The 20,295-nt window shown below is 45.5% G+C and overlaps 1 pseudogene; it reads right to left on the bottom strand.

Moving 5' to 3' along the window:
- Nucleotides 1–19,821, bottom strand: part of LOC142929676 (exosome complex exonuclease RRP44-like) — a 75,462-nt pseudogene extending 55,641 nt beyond the window's left edge.
- Nucleotides 19,822–20,295: the final 474 nt, after the last annotated feature.

Raw genomic sequence — 20,295 nt, 5'->3', positions numbered from 1 at the left:
TAAAAATGGTTTTCAAGAGACGAATGGACGCATTATCAGGTGCCTAAGCACACGCCGTGCAAGCTCCACGTGGCCCACACTTCCGCCTCCCACCTGCATGTGGAAAGCTACAGACGAGCGTTGGGCGTACTGCGCCATCTTTTGGCGGTAGTTGAGGTTGTTGCAGAGCTGCTGCTGATTCTGCTTGTCGGTGAGCGCCGGGTACGTGGGGTCGGCGCCCACGCACACGGCCAGCAGCCGGTGCACAATCACATCCGAGTATCTGTAACGGTAGAGGGAGACAACAACAACAACATTATTCACATTTGTTGTAGCCTCTATTTAATATGAAGATTAAATTTACAGTAGATACAGGCTGCGGTATGGCCACGAGATGCCAACGGAGCAGCGGTATTAATCCACCAAGCACCGCGATTCATTCTGGTGGATCTCAGCGGGTTTGACGATCCACCAGAAAGCTACGCAAACAATGACTCAGATGGATTTAACGCTGTGATAGAATACTGTACTCTGGCCATACCACGTTCTAGCACCATCTGCTGGTGGAAATTATCTTTGTTAATGTATGAATTTAATTCTTTGTTGAGGATTTTTTATTTGTCAACAGATGTAGCGCAAATTGCTGCCTGCTCATATCTGTCTTCTTATTTAAGATCCACAACAAAATCGTTAGCGATCCATGGCAGAATTGCATTTCACTTTTGGCCGCCGCTGCAACACGGCAATGGATTCTTGATTCTGCACGTGGAACACTGTCACCCTCCTTGTAGGCGTTGGTGTTCTCCGGATCCTCTAGTTTTTCCCCAACACAAGCCAAACAACCATTTAAGGAATTGGCCAAACTTCCCGTTTATAGGACCTTTTGGAAAAATAACTCAAAATCTGAATCTTTATCCTGGAGAAATCCGATTCGCGATAAAAGCTCGTTTTGACAGATGTCCAGTAGGTATATGATAGGAGTGCTAAGAAGAGGAAAGGTAAACAAATCAGTAAAAGTAAATAATAGAAAAAAGATATACAAGTTGTATGTTAAACTTAATTCGCACCGTACGTAGCCAACCGTGCTAATTGGAGGTGTGCCGTAATCACAAGTTAACATTGCATAAGTACATCAATTAATAAATAAATTCCTAAACTTGGGAAAGGCAGCACAGTCCCAGACCACACCAAGACAACAACATAGTCCCCTCAATAATCGCGAAGGTCGATTTCACGCGTGTGCCTGACGCCAGAGCACGTCACCGTCGAATGGGCGACGTGAAGTGGGTGTAGATGGTGGTGGCGAGCCCGTAGTGGTGGGTGTCGGGCTCCATGCCGGAGCAGAAGTAGATGGCCTGCATCATGCAGCGCGTGGCCAGGATGCGCAGCAGAGTGTTGAGGTATGGTGGCGCTCCCGGCACCGCCGCCCGGTCCAGGGACTCGGCCAACGCCTTAGCCGAGTCCACCTGGATCTCGATGTTCTGCGCAAAAAAATCGGGCACACCGGCGTTTGTGAGGTGACTATCCCGCACGTGGCTTGTAGTTCAGTGCTGGGGAAGCAGCAAGGGTTGTGGTGTATTGGAAAGAAAACGTTATTCAGCGCACTTCCTGTGGGCATTCAGGTTTCCATAACCTGGCTTGCCAGGAGAAGGCAGTACAGCAAGTGGATTAATCTACATCTGACACAGTGCCTGGCTGCCTTCCAGCGTTGTCTGTGGTTCGTCACACCTTTTGAGTTGTTCTGCCTCTAAGGGCGAGTGGAAACTATACGGCTACATCTCAAGATAAAGGTAAAAGGTGCAGCCCTGCAATTGCTCGCTCAGGCCAATACTGACATCGTTTCAAGACACCTCTGCTTCACAGTAGGGGGTAGCACATTCCCACCCATTTTGAGCATAATGTTCATCACAATAAGTCGACCTGATATTTCAACATTTCAGTGCTGGAATTTATCTAAAATTAAATACAGTACTACATTTATCGTGATGGTTTTTTGTTGCTTATTTCTGTGGAGTAGCTGGGAAACGAGCCGAGTCCTTCAACTTCCTACACTTGATAACACAGTATGTTCAATGTGGCTGCTGGATTTTGAAGCCAGGGTCCCAGCTGTAATCTCTGGGTCATAGGGTGACCCAGGTGACCCTTGCAAATGAGACTATTATGTTCTCTTGAGTTCTCACCCGGTTAAACCAAAAGACCTCAAACAAAAATTTGAGCCACCCGACGACCTCTGAATTCCTTGCGAGGAGGATGATATTGAAGAAAGGTTAACAGCAATCTAGAGACAGTAGAACCCCTCTTAAAGATGGTAATTGGTTCCACGAACACGAGCATTAAAGGATTTGGTCATTAAGCGAGTATAGGAAATACGTGTTAAAAGCTTAATTCGTTCCGATAGCATCGAAAGTTTCCCTTGTTCACCCAAAAAACGTACTTTATAATATTTAAACAATGGATATTAATACATAAAGATACTAACATTATAAACACATCATATTAAAATAAACACTGTTAATAAATGCATGAATTCATTTTGATTTAAAACTTTCGTGACTGCAGGGATTCATATTCTTGGTTCTTTCGGTAAATTCACGTAGAAGGGAAACAATAAAATAATAAAAATATACAACAATAAAATTCTCACGACGTTTCGACTGCAACACAAGCAATCATCATCAGGTGTGAAAACCACAACAAGAAAATTTGAAAAAAGTGGCGGTTATTTTAACGTTAGCACCACGGAGAGAGATTTGATAAGCCATTTCGGGTCTTAATTGATTGATCACGCTTAAGGTGGCTGTCAGAACGCATCCATTATTTTTTGTCTCCCCCCTCCTCTTTTCCGAACATAGATGGACTCGTCCATCTGAACAAACTGTCAAATCTCTCTCCGTGGTGCTAACGTTAAAAATAACTGCCACTTTTTTCAAATTTTCTTGTTGTGGTTTTCACACCTGATGATGATTGCTTGTGTTGCAGTCGAAACGTCGTGATAATTTTATTGTTTTATATTTATTTTTTTGTTTTCCTTCTACGTGGCATTAATTCATATTTACTGTACCTACAAGAGCCCGTCGTTAACAGGGAAATGGTCGGTTAAGCCTACACATTGAGCTCTATGGAGGCCCGTTGTTAAGCGATTAGTTAACAAGGGTGGTCGTTAAAAGGGGTTCTAACTCTACCTTTGATTTCGCCGCCTTCACCAAGATGTCGTAGTTGGAAGGCGGAGGCGCCGGGTGGCGTCGGAGCAGCGCACACTCGGGGAATTCGCCTACGATGCGCTCCGCCACGGAGATGTTGGCGAGCAACATGAACTCCTCCACCATCGAGTTGGTCTCCCTGTGTACACGCACCAGTTTCTGCCACCACAACACATCAACCACAAGGGTCAAGATTCTTTATCTTAGATTATTTTGCTGATAATAAATTTCCCACGTGATAAGCCACTTTGTTCAGCTATCATTTGTGGTCAGGGTTTTACTTGGTAAGATAAAAATTGTTTAGTTGTATTTGTATATTTGTTTAAGTTATTTGTTTACCTTTCCAATACTTTGCAATCCTAACGTGTGCTTGTATTGTTTGTTGTTGTAACGTTGTGACCTGCCCCAACTGGACATCTGTGAAAAAAGAGCTTTATAGCTCATCGGATTCTTCCAGTAGAAATATATATTTTGATTCTGATAGAGAGATCTGCACAACAGTCGGATCGCAGTCATGGGAGGTGTCTTGTTGACGAGACTCACTTGAGTTCCTTGGTCTGCAGGTCGATCGGGTCGTGGGTTTCGCTGTCCATGTGGAATCGGACCTCAGGGGATGCCAGAGTCAATGCCCTACGGGTGGAGAAGGGACATGAGCGATTATCATGTCCAGCCAAAACAACACAGAATCTTAATATAAGACACTTCACAAACTCAGATATTTGAGTTGAACATGCACAGCTCGTTAAGTCAATCCACTGCTGGATGAGGGCCGCCCCATGTCATACGGGTCGTGGGGTGGTTTTACCGTACTTAACCGTGGTGGTCAGTACGCGTTGGCAAAGGTGGGGGAGCACAGACATGGGAGCATTAAGAAGAGTAAAACAATTTATGTCACTGCATTGTCCTCTATTGCCCACAATGTAGCCCCGCAGCAGCCTGTAACACTCCAATCTAGAAGGATGTTATTAACCAGGTAAAACCTTAACTTCTTTATTGTTGCCTTCATTTCCGCATCTCCAGCTTCTTCAGCCTCCCACTCCCAGCCCCACTCACTTACCCCCCCCCCGGCATTTTGCCGTGCTCGCCCCTTTAATCCCTCTAGCAGCACCCCACTTCCCCTACCCCACACCCCCCATCTCTATCTCTCCCCCCTTGCTCCCCCCCACTCTCTTACCTATATAGCCTCTTGTTACAACAGCCCTTTTTTGCCCACTTCAGCAATTGTTTCTGGCTGTGGTTGTCCCACCTGAAGAAGGACGCTTGTGTTGCGCCCGAAACGTCGTGATTTAATTTAGTTGTTATTTTATTTTATAGTTTTACCTACGTGACTTTACCGAAAAAAACCAGAGTATGAATCCTGTAACACTTGTTTGTGCATGATATTCACCCAAGCCTCATGCATCATGGGGTCAAAAAAGCAACAGGTGCAGCCTTGCAATTGCTTGCTCAAGCCACTGCTGGAAGAAGGGGGCTCCCATAAGAGGCGGCCCCTCTAGGGATACACCCTTTTACAGTCCCTCTCAATGTATTTTAGCCTACTCTTCCACGCTGGCCGGATGTCTTAGAAGACACGGGAGTAACCACACTTTACCGCGCCACAGGCGACCTGCCGATCGACTAAATGCGGTGCACACATTAATACGGCTCATCGCTCGAGTGGCGGTGGAGGGGATGAGGATCTTGACAATGAGTTACCCGTTTTGAATGCGCCTCTGCTTGAGGATCTTGGCCAGGGAGTTGAGGCCACGCAAGCTGCTGGTGACCGGATCCTTCCGCCCAGCGTCGTCCATCATTAGCTGAGCCTCTGCGTACGTCAGAGACGCCTGCGGGGATACGATGAACACACCACGGGTGAACCATGGGGTCCTCGCAATTACACAATGCCCACGCCTGATCCAAGCCCAAGCCAGAACTCAACAGATGTCTACGTGGCTCCCGATGACCACTGAGGGTTACGCTCACTCAAAGAAAGTTAAATTGATATATTTTTTTAATTCTCAAAGCTGGAATTTAACCAAATTTAGTGCAATGTAATTTGGTGGTCTTTCGTGCAGTGAGTTTAACACGTAGGCTTTCGTGACCAATATCATCCATAATACAGGTTGTTTGGGTTAGATTGTGTAAATACATAAATGTGTCGTTAAACCCGCCACCACCCGACACAGCCGACTAGTAAGGGTTGTCACATAAACAGAACGTGGCCAATTCGTCACTGGTACAACACACCGGTGTGCTGTACTCGTGACGAATTGGCATGTTCTGTTTACGTGACAACCCTTATTAGTTGGCTGTGTCGGGTGGGGGTGGGTTTAATGACACATTTACATATTTACACGATCTAACCTAAAAAAACAAACCTGTGTTTTGTGCAGTGATTGTTGACTGGACAGAGACCATCAACTCACTACTTTCATGTCCTACCTCGCACCTCCGATTAGCACAGTTGGCTACGTACGGTGCGAAAGAAGTTCAACATACATACTACCACTTGTGAACCCGTTTCATCTCGCTACACTTGTGAACTCAGAGGTGCAAGCTCAATGCTCTGACCTCTCAGCCATCCGTAAACCTCAACTGCACTAACATAGCAAGGCACCGATACAATACACGTGAAAGCAAACGAGAGTTTTACAAAAACTGAACGTCTGTGGGGGGGGGGGGGGGGGAATCACCTTGGAATTGATGATGCTCTTGGTAAAACGTGTGCTCACAATCTCAGCCTTTGGAGTCATCTCCCATATGCACGAGAACGCCAGCCTGCACGCGCACAGCACATGCACCGTCGCCATTCACCGTCGAGTGGCAGAGTCGTCGACATTGGAGTGGTGCAGGGTGTTCACTCAGGAAAGCCTCGCAAAGTCTCGAGACTCTTTTTCAGGAGGGTCTTGCCAAGTTTTTGGTAGTCGAGTCATTCTTTCAGCAGCGGGATGTTTGGCCAAATACCGGTTTGGGTTGTTACAAATTACTCAACTGGAATATATATGTAGCAACCATTGTTCGACTGCAAAAGCTTTGCAGTACCCTCCCGAAGTTATGAGATTCAGTGAGGCTTTCCATGGTTAAGGATCATAGTAGTAATAACACGTTTATGTTAGCGATGAGAGGAAACCTGATAACCTGGAGTCAACCCATGCTAAATAGGGGGAGAACATACAAAATCTACATGGAAAGGCAACCAAGTCGGGCATCAATCTTAGGCCATTCTTGCTGTGAGACATGTGTTACCATTGTGCCATCCTGGTTTGGCTGCTTATGTATGTACACATGCTTGTGTGGATCTGTACAATGACACTTAAACAGTGCCACGCATCATGGGATTACATGTGCACCTGGCAACAACGCACGTTAGCTGCTGAGTATGGGTTGCAATGTGCACACTCGCGAGTTCACAGTTGTTGGTGCATCTCACCGGTCGACGTTGGATCTCAAGGAACACAGGTTTGAGCTCAATAACTCTGGCACCATATCAATCCTCTGCAGGCGCACAAACACATAAACGCAACAACGTCTCTGTCAATAAACACAATCTGGCAAATACATATGCACCAACTCAACGAGTGTTTTGCAAGCAAACCCACACATGATTAAGTCACCTGCAGGTAACTGTTCAGCAAGGGGATGTTTTCGCGAATGCCAGTTAAGATTGTATGGGTTTTATTTAGAGGAAATCTGATGAATCCAGAGGAAACCCATTCATTAACAGGGGGGAGAACAAACAAAGCTGCAAGCAAAAAGGCACAAGAGTTGAGTAATCAAACCCAGCGTCTCCTTGCTGCAAGGCACGAGTGTTACCACTGCGCCGATAGCCTGCCGCTCATGATGTCACGGTACATCATATTATAAGAAATCCACAAAAATCACCTCGTTTAAAACATCATGAGAGATATTTAGCATTGTTGTTGCACATTTTTTAAATTCTAATTCATTTTTAAGTTATCGTTATTCATACGGGAAGTACTGAAAAGCACGCAAAAAAATGTGGTGAAAATGTCAAATACAATTACAAAGTTGTGGGGAAACTGGTACCGCGATGATCGTTACATCGTAATATTTTACATCATGTCGTAAAGTTAAGAATGAAAGGATGAAATCGGCGGGTCGTAAAACACTTGATATTGTGGCAAGAAGAAATCCACATCTCACCTTCTCACACAGGTAAACTGTGGTACCACGCAGAGATGCCTCCTCATCCAAGGCATTCCCCGGCCGGATAAAATAGCTCACATCGGCGATGTGTACCCCAACCTAGAACACACATTAACACACCGTCACCACCCTCACATGCATGGATGTGTAATGACAGGGTGATACCTGCCGGCCTGTAAGGGTAATTAAGGTTATAGCTGCATTACATAATGCCTTATAATGAAGGGGCGTATCTGGGGTAAAGGTCAACGGCGGAGTCAGTCGAGAAGCTCCGGGAACCATCCCGAAGGGCCTAGAAGGTTCTAGAAAGGGGGCGTGGCCAGAGGTGGAGCTTGGCCACTCCAGGCAGATATAAAGAGCACCGAATCAGAACTTCGGGGCTGTTAGCGTGGGGTCTGGGTCCTGGTTGCGTCGCTACGGTCGTCATCTCTTCGTCTCCGACCACGTGGCTGGTTCTTCTGCAAGAGCAGCTCTGTCTCCGCCGCTACGCTCGTCAACCAGCCAGCGTAGCTACGCAGGACGCAAATGGGCTGCGTGTTTGTACAGCCTAGGTGTAGCCACGTTACGAAGTGTATCGCCCTGTGTGCTTTTAATAAATAAGACGCCTTCTACTAGACGTCTGGCGGAAGTCGCTCACTCCACATGCATGCATAACCTCCACCATAGCCACTCCAACCAAAGCACAATAATGTGAAATGAAATGCACACCCATTACTACCTGGTGCATTCATTGTGAACCAGGCATTCGGCCAGTGACGTGGACACTTAGGCCAGTGGGGTCTTAGCCATGGCTTGGCTCAGGCTTGGCTCTCGCGCAACATGCATTGAGATTATTTCTATTATTTTGGCTGCTATAAATGTCCAAATGATGGGCCACTTTGTTGAGCTATTCAGTTGTGGCCAGATCACTAATCAAAAATAAATCAATACCTCAGTGGGCTTTTCCTGGTAAGATGGGGATGGTTTAGTTGTATTTGTTTGTGTTTGGGTTATTTGTTGATCTTTCTTGTACTTTGCACTACTATTATGTTTTTGTACTGTTTGCTGTTGTAACGTTCTTACCCGCCTCTACTGGACATGTGAAAAATAGCTTTATAGCTCATTGGATTCCTCCAGTATAAATATTCTGATTCTAATTCTCAATAAGCCACATCAAAGCAACGCTTAAAACCCAAGCTGCCTCTAAGCATGGTTCCAGCCCTGAGCCTCCGTGTCCCTTGTGCCTCCACGTATATCTCTGCATGCTCCCAGCCACGCTCAGAATTTCCGTGAGCTGAGCCTGAGCCAAGGCACAGCTGAGCCACTCATACTTCTTTGGAGGCAACGGAGCAGATCAAGCCAGAACCAAGCCATGTTGAAGTCAGTCCTGAGCCGAGCAGAGACCAAGAATACGGGCACTAAGGCAACAATGTTTGGAAACTTAATAACAGGAATATTGTCCACCCCTTTGTCAATCCACTGCAGGATGAGGGCTTCTCCATGCCGTAATGGGTTGCGATTGTCATTTGACCTTGCTTTGTTACGATGGTCAATGCAGGTGGTGAAGGGGAGAACTTGGGCAGTTTTTTTTAGATATCACTCTGTACCGGTGTTAGCCATGACTGGAACTAAACCAGCTTGACAGGATGAATGTGCAGTGCACTTATCATTGTGCCACTTAAACTCCCCTTGTAACCTCCGCTAGCATTGACAAAACCATGAAAGGAATAGGCACGAATTACCGCGACCGTGACCACGATTACCACCACCAAATGAATACCTCGGTGTTCCCATTGTCGAGCGGTTTGCAGTGTAGGGCATCGTCGATGTCTGTGCAGCCTGGAGGATCCACACTGCAGATGGACAACGCACGAAGGTCCTCCCTGCCAGCCTGGTCCTTGTACGGGACACACACAGCACCAGGTTCAACAAAACGCTGCCTTACAACAAACAAAACACAGGGTGAGCCATACATGGGTAAACCAACTTCATTCTAATGGCGTTCTATCTTCTCAATAGGCGACTGAATATTCTGAAAGTACAGTCCGTTCTCCTATAACTCTGCGTGTTTTCATATCGTGAATTAGATATAATGCGATGAATGCATTAGGCAACACATTTTTTCATAACATGGATGCGAATTGGATAAAAGGCGATCGAGTGAACAGAACTGCGTTGTGCGAGGCAGAATAAGCGGTTGTACGGTTGCCTCGGTGTAGCATCACACAAGGCGGGATGTTTCTGGATGCTTCTAGATGCTACTCACGTACCCGAAGTCTTTGTTAAGCCTGCGTACGCATCTCACGTGTTATCGCGGACTGTGCTTTACCCTATATTATTTATTATGCGATTTTTCCACAATTCGGTGTTCTTCAGGAACGCAAGTACAGCGTTATAGGAAAAAAGTCTGTAGTCCCCTTGCTCCATTCATTTATGTACTGGACCATCTCCACGGCTACTGCAGAGTCCTCCACATCCTGGCTCACCACTTTGATCCGCATCTCTCGAAGCCTGCCTCTCGGGTCTCCGCCCTGGTGCTTCCATAAGTCCGTCGCCTTCCTTCCTCCGATGTGAATTTCCTCTCTTCTTACGATGATGTGTCCGAGCCATCGACTTTCTTTCAGGTCGACGGCTTTTCTATATACGGTCTGCGGTAAAGGTGTAGAGCCCCGTGGCTTCTCGTTCATGACAGTGCAACGGAAGGACCTCGACTGGAGGGAGAGCTCCAGAGAGGTCCTCTAGAAGGTATTCTACGCAGGCCAAACATCTTGAAACTAAATTTCGATTTAAAGCTTTCGTGACTGCAATGATTCATCTTCTTTGGTTCTTTCGGTAAAGTCACGTAGAATGAGAATAAAATAATAAATTGATAAAATAAAATAACACAATAATATTCTCACGACGTTTCGGCCACAACACAAGCGGCCTTCATCAGGTGAAGGGGGCGAGACTGTCTGGTAGGACAGCGCTGGAGTGAGAGAGCCACGTTCAGATCACGGCTTTTAAGCTGTGTGAGAGGAACAAAGAGCCTTGACAAAGGAATTAGCATAAAATTTAGCATTGAAATGGCTGAATGATTAGCTTGTGACTGGTCACAGAAATAGCTATGTTAAAGGTTAAAGCATACACATCCGCAGAGGCACTATTGCGGTTTGACAGCACGATGATGATGATGGGGGGTGTTTTCGCATTTGTCTATTGTCGGGGGCCTATACGTCGGGGGCCACACGTCATGGGCCACACCAAAGGCCACCCAGGGGCCACCAGTGGCCCGTGGGCCTTGTAATAAAGAACATTGAAGTAAAGGATTCTCACATGCACGACCGAACACACCAATACACCGCAGGCGTAAGAATTGAACTCAATCGATGAATTGACATATCGTCACACGTCTCATGCGTACCTCTGCTGTGATGCTGAACGTGGGAGGGGGCAGGCATGCAAGTACGGCCTGGCTGAAGGGCTAGTGTGGCACGTCGTGCTCCAGCAGCAGCACCTCCGTCTCCGTCTCGTTATCCCCACATTCGCCCAGAGAGCGCACAAAATGGCCCTGCACAAGCACACCGACGATTAGCACGGTTGTCTACGTATGGTACGGAAGAAGTTCAACATGCATATGCACATACGTGGCCAATCGTCACCGGTATCCCTTTTCCACTGGTACATTGGAACCCAGACAGTGCAGATCTCTCGAAGTGTCTGTGGTCACCCACTGGCTTTTTGCCGTGTCGAACCAGAACCAAACTGTAGTATGCTGGCCCCAGAAGGCATCCAAATTTATCCGGGGGCCGAGCAGGGCCAGGGGCGGGGCTAGCGACACGTTAATTGTGTGACGGCAGTCAGTACACCGCGGGGACGTGGCACCACAGCGTCATCTGCACGTGCCTAGCCTTGTTCAAAGCATTGACCGTCCATGGCATGGATCCGCTTTTGCAGTGGATAAACAACCTGCAGCCTACTAAACCGTGCCAGCCATGGTGTCGCTCGGTTGTGCAGTGGCAAATAGGTATGAAAAGCACAACCACAATGCCAACCTTGTACCTAACGTACATTATGTAGAATATTAACCGACATCTGTTTAAACAAAGATACAACCCAAAGAATACATCTTAAGAATATATTTTACTTTTCACCAATTTTGTTTCTCATTGTGTTAATGGTATCGCACAAGACAAGCAATCTATACAAACCCTTCGTGGTCAAGGACGACCCACAGGAGCAGACATAACAGAGCTACTTCTAAGATCCATTGAAGTGAAATGCAGTCCAAATTGTAGGGGGGCAGTGCTTTTCCAACCACTCTGCCAATCAAAGTAATGTTCATCACATGGCAGTCAAACGCAGTAGTTTTCTCAGAGATGGAAATCAAACAATCGAAGTGCACGACCAAATTTAATATCGTTTTTGGTGCAGTTATTGGTGACTGGGCTGAGACTATCAACTTACAACACCTTAATAACCTAGGTTGAATCACAGGTGAGTTTGCCATGCTTTCAAACAAAAAAATCACAGTGGTGCCATCTCATCCACCCTGACTTCCAATTCACCGTGTCACCGTTCGTGTTTTGGGTTCGACGGCTGTATTGCATACAGAGCCGCGTGGCCGCGCGTCAAGTGACAGAAGAATGAGCCCGACGATGCCGACCACGGGACGGACGGGTGAGGTGTCACGGCGTGCGGGGCGTCACGGTGCAGTCGTACGTTCGGGTAGCGGGAGTGTCGCAGCCAGCCATCGATGGCCACCACGATGCGGTGGGCCTGCAGGGACGCTGCTTGTCTTGTCTCCACCCGCACTCGTGGCATGCGGCGGTCCGCGGGCGTGAACAGGTGGCGGGTGGCCTGCAACACGCACAAAGAGCCCCCAGTAAGGCATTCAACAAACTGTTTGGGCGAGTGCCGTCAGCACACACCTATTCAAGCTGGTACGGCAAACGACGGGGTGGGTACGGCCAGCACCATGCCCGACCGCCTTTGTCTCCACAGCGCTGATGTTTACATGCCACATCAGATACTCATTTATGGCCGAGTCGACCTAGGGAAGGGCCCAAGACAGGTTCAGACATTTGCCGCTGTTTATTGGTTATGAGCGATAAATATAATCCAACTCGGGTCCCAGGATTCGTAGCGCAGCGCGCTAACCGCTACATCACCGCTCCCCACACGTACACACACACATGCAGATCAGCCCACCTCCTTGATTGGGCTGGGCATGAGCATGCCGCACAGCGGCCTCGAGTTCCGCTTGATGATGCCGACCACTTTGCCAGTGGGCCGACGCATCTTCCCACTTTCGGCTTTCAGCTGGAGACCAAAACAAAGGACAAACATCGTGTTGCGTAATCTAAGCAAGAGCGACGACAGCAGCAGCAGCAGCTGGGATAGCACCGGGAGATGACAACGCAAACTCAAATGAGCACTCACCACAGTAGCGTCTCTCTCACACACTGAAATAATGAAATAACTATTTTTTTACCAGCTCACTGCATAACACAATACAATTTGGCTTGAAGGGGAAGGAGCAATCCAAAACAATAGCGCTTAACCTGCGGATGTGGTTTCATGCTGTGTCTCATCAATGCCAATAATGAGACTGACGCTTTGTTAAAATGACAAAAGATCACAGTGAGGAGTCCTCCGTAAATATTGCTAAGTTAAAACAGTTCTGGCGATTGATAGAATCAACCGGAACACGCCCATCAGACACCACATGTTTAAAAAAAAACCGCGTAGGCTTTTGCGACCAATATTATCTACAACCAAGGTTACCCTCCCATCTAATTCACAATTTGATGCTTAATCTCTCGATTCTTTATGATTTCACTTGCAATTGTGATTGACATTTTCTCTTACCTGCTTAGCACATCAGTCACCCTATATGTGTTTAATGTTTACGTAACGTTTTTTCTAAGTATAACCGTGCAATGATCAGTCTATAAATAATCTGCCCAAGCCAACTTGCACTACATGCGATTTAATATCTAACACTTATTTATGTTTGTGAAATATTGTCGACTTTTCATAAACCACGGTTGTTTTTGTGCCAATTTCAATTAACTTCTTGCTGTACTTTATTATGTTTTGCATTTTGTCACTGTGGTATGTATGCATGTAAAACTTATTTCGCACCGTACACAGCCAACCATGCTAAAAAGAGGTGCGTGGCAAGGACTACAATCTAAATACAAAAAGCAGTACTAAAGAAATTAGTTTTCAATATAGAGGCCACCCTGTGACCCAGCTCAGACCGTGGAAGCGACGCCGTGTTGAGCCTGGATATGCATAACAGGTGGTATAGGCTCTGCGCCAAAATGGCTGGCAGCAGAGCGCAGTACAGCAAAATGAACTGTTGTCCTGTCCTTCTATGCTCCTGATCTATGCCCCCCCCCCCTTCACCAACCCGCACCGAAGTATGGTCAAATAACCCCTACGTACATACAAAAATAGTACGAAATGATTAGCACTCCTGACTTGATTTTGAAGTAATGTAATGTAAAGTCATTTAATAAACGCAAAATCAAGCTAACAGCATCTCTAATGTGGATTGTTGTCTGGTCACACGGTGTTCATTATGTTTAAGGTCTCTCTTGAAGTGGTTGAGTCTTTGTTGTTATTCTTTGTTTAAACTATATTAAAACTATTTAAAAACTATAAACTAAATAACTTTACCAGGTAAGGACCCTGAGAGCTATATAGCTCTTTTTAAGTGACCTGGCCACAAATGATCGTTCAATGAAGTATCTTATCACATTTGAAATTGATAGCAGCCAAATACTCTAAGTGCATGTCAGATTGTAACTGTGCAGGGAAAAGTCGGAGGACCTGGAGAAAAATCCATGCGACCACGGGGAGAGAGACACGCACACTGCAGGTGTCTGGGTTTGATTTTGGTTCGGCAGTGTTGACGCTCCACTCACCACATCCTCCTCATTCTCTTCTGCAACGTCCCCTGCGACGCCCTCATCGTGCAGGACCAGCGAGGAGGGGGCAACCCAGCGCTCCTCGGGGAACATCTCCACGCACACGATGTCGTCGTGCATCGCGCGGTTTAAATGCTGCAGCCCCTGGATCAACACCTGCACGGAGACAAAAAAGATCCCCCGTATAGCCTTAACAGACCGCTGGGCCAAGTGCTGTTAGAGAGCAGCATATACAGTAAAACCTTGGATTGCGAATAACTTGGTCTGCGAGTGTTTTACAAGACGAGCAAAATTTATAATAAATATTAATTTGATAAACGAGCGAGGGTCTTGCAATACGAGCAGCTTTGTACTGCCGAGCGTCACGTCATCACAACTGATATACGAGTGCTTTGATATACGAGTGCTTTGGATTACAAACACGTTTCCAGAACGAATTATGCTCGCAATCCAAGGTTTTACTGTACGAGAGTTTTAATACCACGAATAAACAATTTCAAATGTAGGACTATTAGCCCATGAATCTTCTGAAACCAATGTTTTTCAGTAACATATGTTCAAGCAGGGCAATTTCTGGAGTGGGTTTTTTTTCCAACAAAGGGCCAATGTACCTAATTGTTATTTAACGTTACATTTTGGAGGTGGAAATAGACCATTCATTTTATACTCTTTGGTTCTATTGGGTAAAGTCACGTAGGTGAAAATAAAATAACAAAAAATCACGACGTTTCGGCCACAACACAAGCGGCCTTCATCAGGTGAAGGGACGAGCCTGTCTGTAGAACAGCGCTGGAGTGGAAGAAGCCACGCTTAGATCACGACATTTAAGCTGTGTGAGAAGAAGAAAAAGACCACGCGCTTTGACAAAGGAATTAGCATATAATTTAGCATTGAAATGGCTCATTCAAATAGCTAAGTTAAAGTATACACATCCGCAGAGGTGCCCGTTGACAAAGGAATTAGCATCGAATTTAGCATTGAAATAGCTGAGTGATTAGCTAGTAACTGGTCACAGAAATAGCTATGTTAAAGTTAGAGTATATACATTCACCGAGGCACCTAGTACTCATCAAACAGGAGAATTTAGCGAAACACAACCACGCTCAGACATCGGACCTGTGTGCGAGCCTACAAGGTGTTCTGACAAAGAGATTAGCATAAAAATTAGCATTTGATTGGCGGATTTTAGGAAAGAGGTGGTGTACGTGCCGGTGGACTTGCAGTTTGGCGCGGGGGGGGGGAAAGGGGGGAGGGGGATTTTACCTATTGATGGTGTGAAAATGGGAATTTATAAGAGCTGCGAAAGTTTGGGGTACCACTACTCGAAAAATATACTGTACCATTGAAATTAGTTTAATGTTTAGTTCGATTTAGAACATCTTTCCAATGGTTGCTTAATTTTGAAACCATCCTCTCGGTTGAAATTGTGTCTGTGTTTGTAGATCTGAATTGCTTCATGAACAAATCTCTGATAAAAGCCCGTAGGTTTGCAAAGAACCTTGGTATCGGAAAAAAATATATCGTGATCCCCCACAGCGTTGTAACAGTGATCAGCCACGGCAGAAGAATTCGTTTTGCCGTGTTTCAAATCTGCTTTGTGCTCGCGAATTCGGTCAGAGACATGTCGCTTTGTCTCACCGATGTAGCAATCACCGCAGGTACAACTCAATTTGTAAACCCCGGGGTACTGTAAATCAGGAATGACATCCTTCACGGATGGGATCAGCTTCTTTGGTTCTTTCGGTAAAGTCACGTAGAATGAGAATAAAATAATAAATTGATAAAATAAAATAACACAATAATATTCTCACGACGTTTCGGCCACAACACAAGCGGCCTTCATCAGGTGAAGGGACGAGACTGTCTGGTAGGACAGCGCTGGAGTGAAAGAGCCACGTTCAGATCACGGCCTTTAAGCTGTGTGAGAGGAACAAAGCGCCTTGACAAAGGAATTAGCATATAGTTTAGCATTGAAATGGCTGAATGATTAGCTTGTGACTGGTCACAGAAATAGTTATGTTAAAAGTTAAAGCATACACATCCGCAGAGGCACCCCTTGACAATGGAATTAGCATAGAATTTAGCATTGCAATAGCTAAGTTAAAGCATACACATCCGCAGAGGCACCCCTTGACAATGGAATTAGCATAGAATTTAGCATTGAAATAGCTGAGTGATTAGCTTGTAACTGCTCACAGAAATAGCTACGTTAAAGTCAGACCATACACATTCACCGAGGCACTTAGTACAAATCAAACAGGAGAATTTAGCATTGAAATAACTAGGCGAATTTAGCATTGAAATAACTGAGTGATTGGCTAGTGACTGGTCACAGAAATGACTATGTTGAAGTCAAGGCCTACACATCTGAGCTATTCACAGTACTATATAGTGAACCAATAAACTCTATATTCTCCAATCAGCTAAGCTACCAAGAATAAGTCGTTATATATCACAATGCTATATGGCGAAAAAATGGGTGGATTCTTACCCTCAACTTTAGCACCACGGATAGCTACGGGCCCCGTTCAGACGGACGAGTTCGTCCATGGTCGGAACAGAGGAGGGGGAGAGAGACAGCTGCGAGGCCCTAGTATACTCCATGTTGTAAAACCATACCATTAACCGTGGTGTGAGAGGTATTAAGAGGCAATGCTGGCGAAAGAGCTGCGGTCTGAAGGTCATCGTAAAATCTTCTTTGGTTCTTTCGGTAAAGTCACGTAGAATGATAATAAAATAATAAATTGATAAAATAAAATAACACAATAATATTCTCACGACGTTTCGGCCACAACACAAGCGGCCTTCATCAGGTGAAGGGGGCGAGACTGTCCTACCAGACAGGACAGTCTCGAGAATATTATTGCGTTATTTTATTTTATCAATTTAATATTTTATTATCATTCTACGTGACTTTACCGAAAGAACCAAAGAAGATGAATCATTGCAGTCACGAAAGCTTTAAATCGAAAAAAGTCATCGTAAAAATACAATTAATTAAGATCACGAATTTTGTGTACTGTATTGAACCGGACCTGGATCTTGTGTTTGTTTAGAATTTTGCAAATCTTTTTAGTAACGCCTGCGATATATGGAAGTGTGATGGTTTGACCGGAGTATCAAGTGGTTGTTTCTGTATGGAGGGAGAGACAGCTTGGCGGATGGTACGGTCAGAGTAACCATTCCTTTTGAGGGCCAGGTGTACATGTTTTAATGCATTGGTCAGGTGGTGTTGGTCCGAAATGCAATGAGCCCTATGGAATAAAGTTTTGATGAGAGAATTCTTTTGGGCTGGGTGGTGGTGGGAATCAGGTTTCAAGTAGGAATCTGTGTGGGTGGGTTTCCTGTACACAGAATGCCCCAATGAGCCATCAGGTCTCCTCTCAAACAGAACATCCCCCTCCCCCCTTCCCCCCCCCCCCGCGCCAAACTGCAAGTCCACCGGCACGTACACCACCTCTTTCCTAAAATCCGCCAATCAAATGCTAATTTTTATGCTAATCTCTTTGTCAGAACACCTTGTAGGCTCGCACATAGGTCCGATGTCTGAGCGTGGTTGTGTTTCGCTAAATTCTCCTGTTTGATGAGTACTAGGTGCCTCGGTGAATGTATATACTCTAACTTTAACATAGCTATTTCTGTGACCAGTTACTAGCTAATCACTCAGCTATTTCAATGCTAAATTCGATGCTAATTCCTTTGTCAACGGGCACCTCTGCGGATGTGTATACTTTAACTTAGCTATTTCAATGAGCCATTTCAATGCTAAATTATATGCTAATTCCTTTGTCAAAGCGTGTGGTCTTTTTCTTCTTCTCACACAGCTTAAATGTCGTGATCTAAGCGTGGCTTCTTCCACTCCAGCGCTGTCCTCCAGACAGGCTCGTCCCTTCACCTGATGAAGGCCGCTTGTGTTGTGGCCGAAACGTCGTGATTTTTTGTTATTTTATTTTCACCTACGTGACTTTACCCAATAGAACCAAAGAGTATGGATCCTAGCAGTCACGAAAGCTTTAAATCTAGAACCATTCATTTTGTTAACAAAGTAGTCACAACCATCATTAGACCTCCTTTGCCAGTACCAAAATATAATAGGTTTTTCCCCTTTTTTCTGGCAACAAAACTGAAACCTTTTACGAGGAATCATGTGTGCATTAACCACAATACTTGTGGTGAAAATGCAAACAAAAACACTGATAATATTTGCAATATATGCGTACGCCTTTTGGCGTCCTCTGGTCTCGCACCAATTGGGTCGAGGCTCAAAAGAAAGCCGTCCCTGGTGTGGACCAATCAGTCTCAAGGACAATGTATATATTATCATAGAGTGTTTTTTGTTTGCATTTTGACCACAAGTATTGTGGTTAATGCACACATGATTCCTTGTAAAAGGTTTCAGTTTTGTTGCCAGAAAAAAAGGGAAAAACCCTATTATTAAAGTAGTCACAATTAACGTATATACTGTGGTTGTGGTGGCGTAGCTATCGAGTGTGCAGGCAGTGCAACTGCACCAGGACCCACAGGCCGGGGGGGCAGGAGCCAGGCTACGACACCTACGTAGGGTGCAAAAGACGTTCAAAATACAAATATTTTAGCCCAGTAGCTCTTAACCTTTACTGCAGCCTTGCAGTAAAGGTTAAGAGCTACTGCTCATGCCAAGAAGGCTATGCCACTGCTTCATTATAAATTTGTTTTTAAAACTCACACAGATACGATCGAACAGCATTGTTCCTTCCAGACGCAGGCTTGTGAAACGTGTACCTCTTTATCACTGTCACCGTCCCCTCGCACCCTCAGAGTCCCCTCCAGGTAATTCTCACGACTCGCAAGGAAGGTTCCCTGGACAAACCGGCCGGAGCGCACACCTTGCTGCAGCTGGGACAGCGGGAGATGTTCGGGGAAGATTACCCGGGACTCCACCACATCCTGCACACGTACACAGCACACGCACGGCACATGCACGCGTCAACAACAATTTTGCAACCGCCATCACGTAACGAGACGAAGGATCCAGTCTGATTTATCTCAGAGCAGTACGGCCATCTGTGTTAGAGAACGTTCCACAAAAGCGGATATCATAGAGCTACCTCTAGAGTTTCACCCTTCCGTCTCTGCTTTTTGCTAAATATGCCACGTTATGAATCTAGGATTTATTTGAAGGGAGCTGTTTAACACGTATTCTATCGCAACCAATATCCATAATAAAGGTTTTTTGGGTAAGAGCGCGTAAATGTGTGTAGTTAACCAGGTACAGCCAATTAGTAAGGTTTGCTACGTAAAACAAAACGTGTCAATTAGTTACTACTGCAGCACGCCAGTGTATTGGAGAGTAAACCCACAACACTTACAAATCGAGTATATCGTTTCCCTGGCGATTACAACAAGCGAAACGTCATACTCAGCGCAAGGCAAGTGTCCCTTTCTTCAGTGAGGCAGCTGGATGCAACGCGGAAGTGAGGGGTCGGACAAGGGTACAGGCCCGCACCAAAAATATGAGGGGGGGCAGAGCTGATGCACGCATACGGAGTCTCACCTGCTCCGAGGCCAGTGCCAGACGGTCAATCAACTCAGGGTTGTCCAGCAAGCTGCGCACGTATTCCTCCACTGGGGGTACACAGACACGCGCAGATAAACGCAGACATTATAATTGGCGACACGATTTACCGGACGATTTAGAGTGCCACCCAAAATGTAAATTTGTTACTTTTCAAGTCATGGCTGCTAGATTTATTAATATTCCTGTTTAACTGAAGCACTGTTTAACAAGAGGCACTACAGACTTGATTCAAAGCTTTCGTGACTGCAGGAATTACTCTTTGTTTTTTTTGGTAAAGTCACGTAAAAATAAAAAATAATAAAATAACATAATAGCGTACGACGTTTCGGTTGCAACACAAGCAGCCATCATCAGGTACAGAAGAGCTAAATTTACGAGAGAGAGGAAACATAACCCCAGATGTATATACAGACACAAGTAGGGTGGAACTAACACAGATACAACAGGGGACACAGAGAGAGAAGCATACCAAACAAACAGGGTTTAGCAACATTTGGAAACCATATAAAGCAACACA

This window comes from Petromyzon marinus, chromosome 33 (genome assembly GCF_048934315.1).
Source record: "Petromyzon marinus isolate PM22_M1 ecotype Great Lakes invasive population chromosome 33, UKy_Petmar_22M1.pri1.0, whole genome shotgun sequence".
Taxonomy (NCBI): Eukaryota; Metazoa; Chordata; class Hyperoartia; order Petromyzontiformes; family Petromyzontidae; genus Petromyzon; species Petromyzon marinus.
Note: the sequence above shows the minus strand (reverse complement) of the source record. Positions and strands in the feature narration are given on the sequence as shown.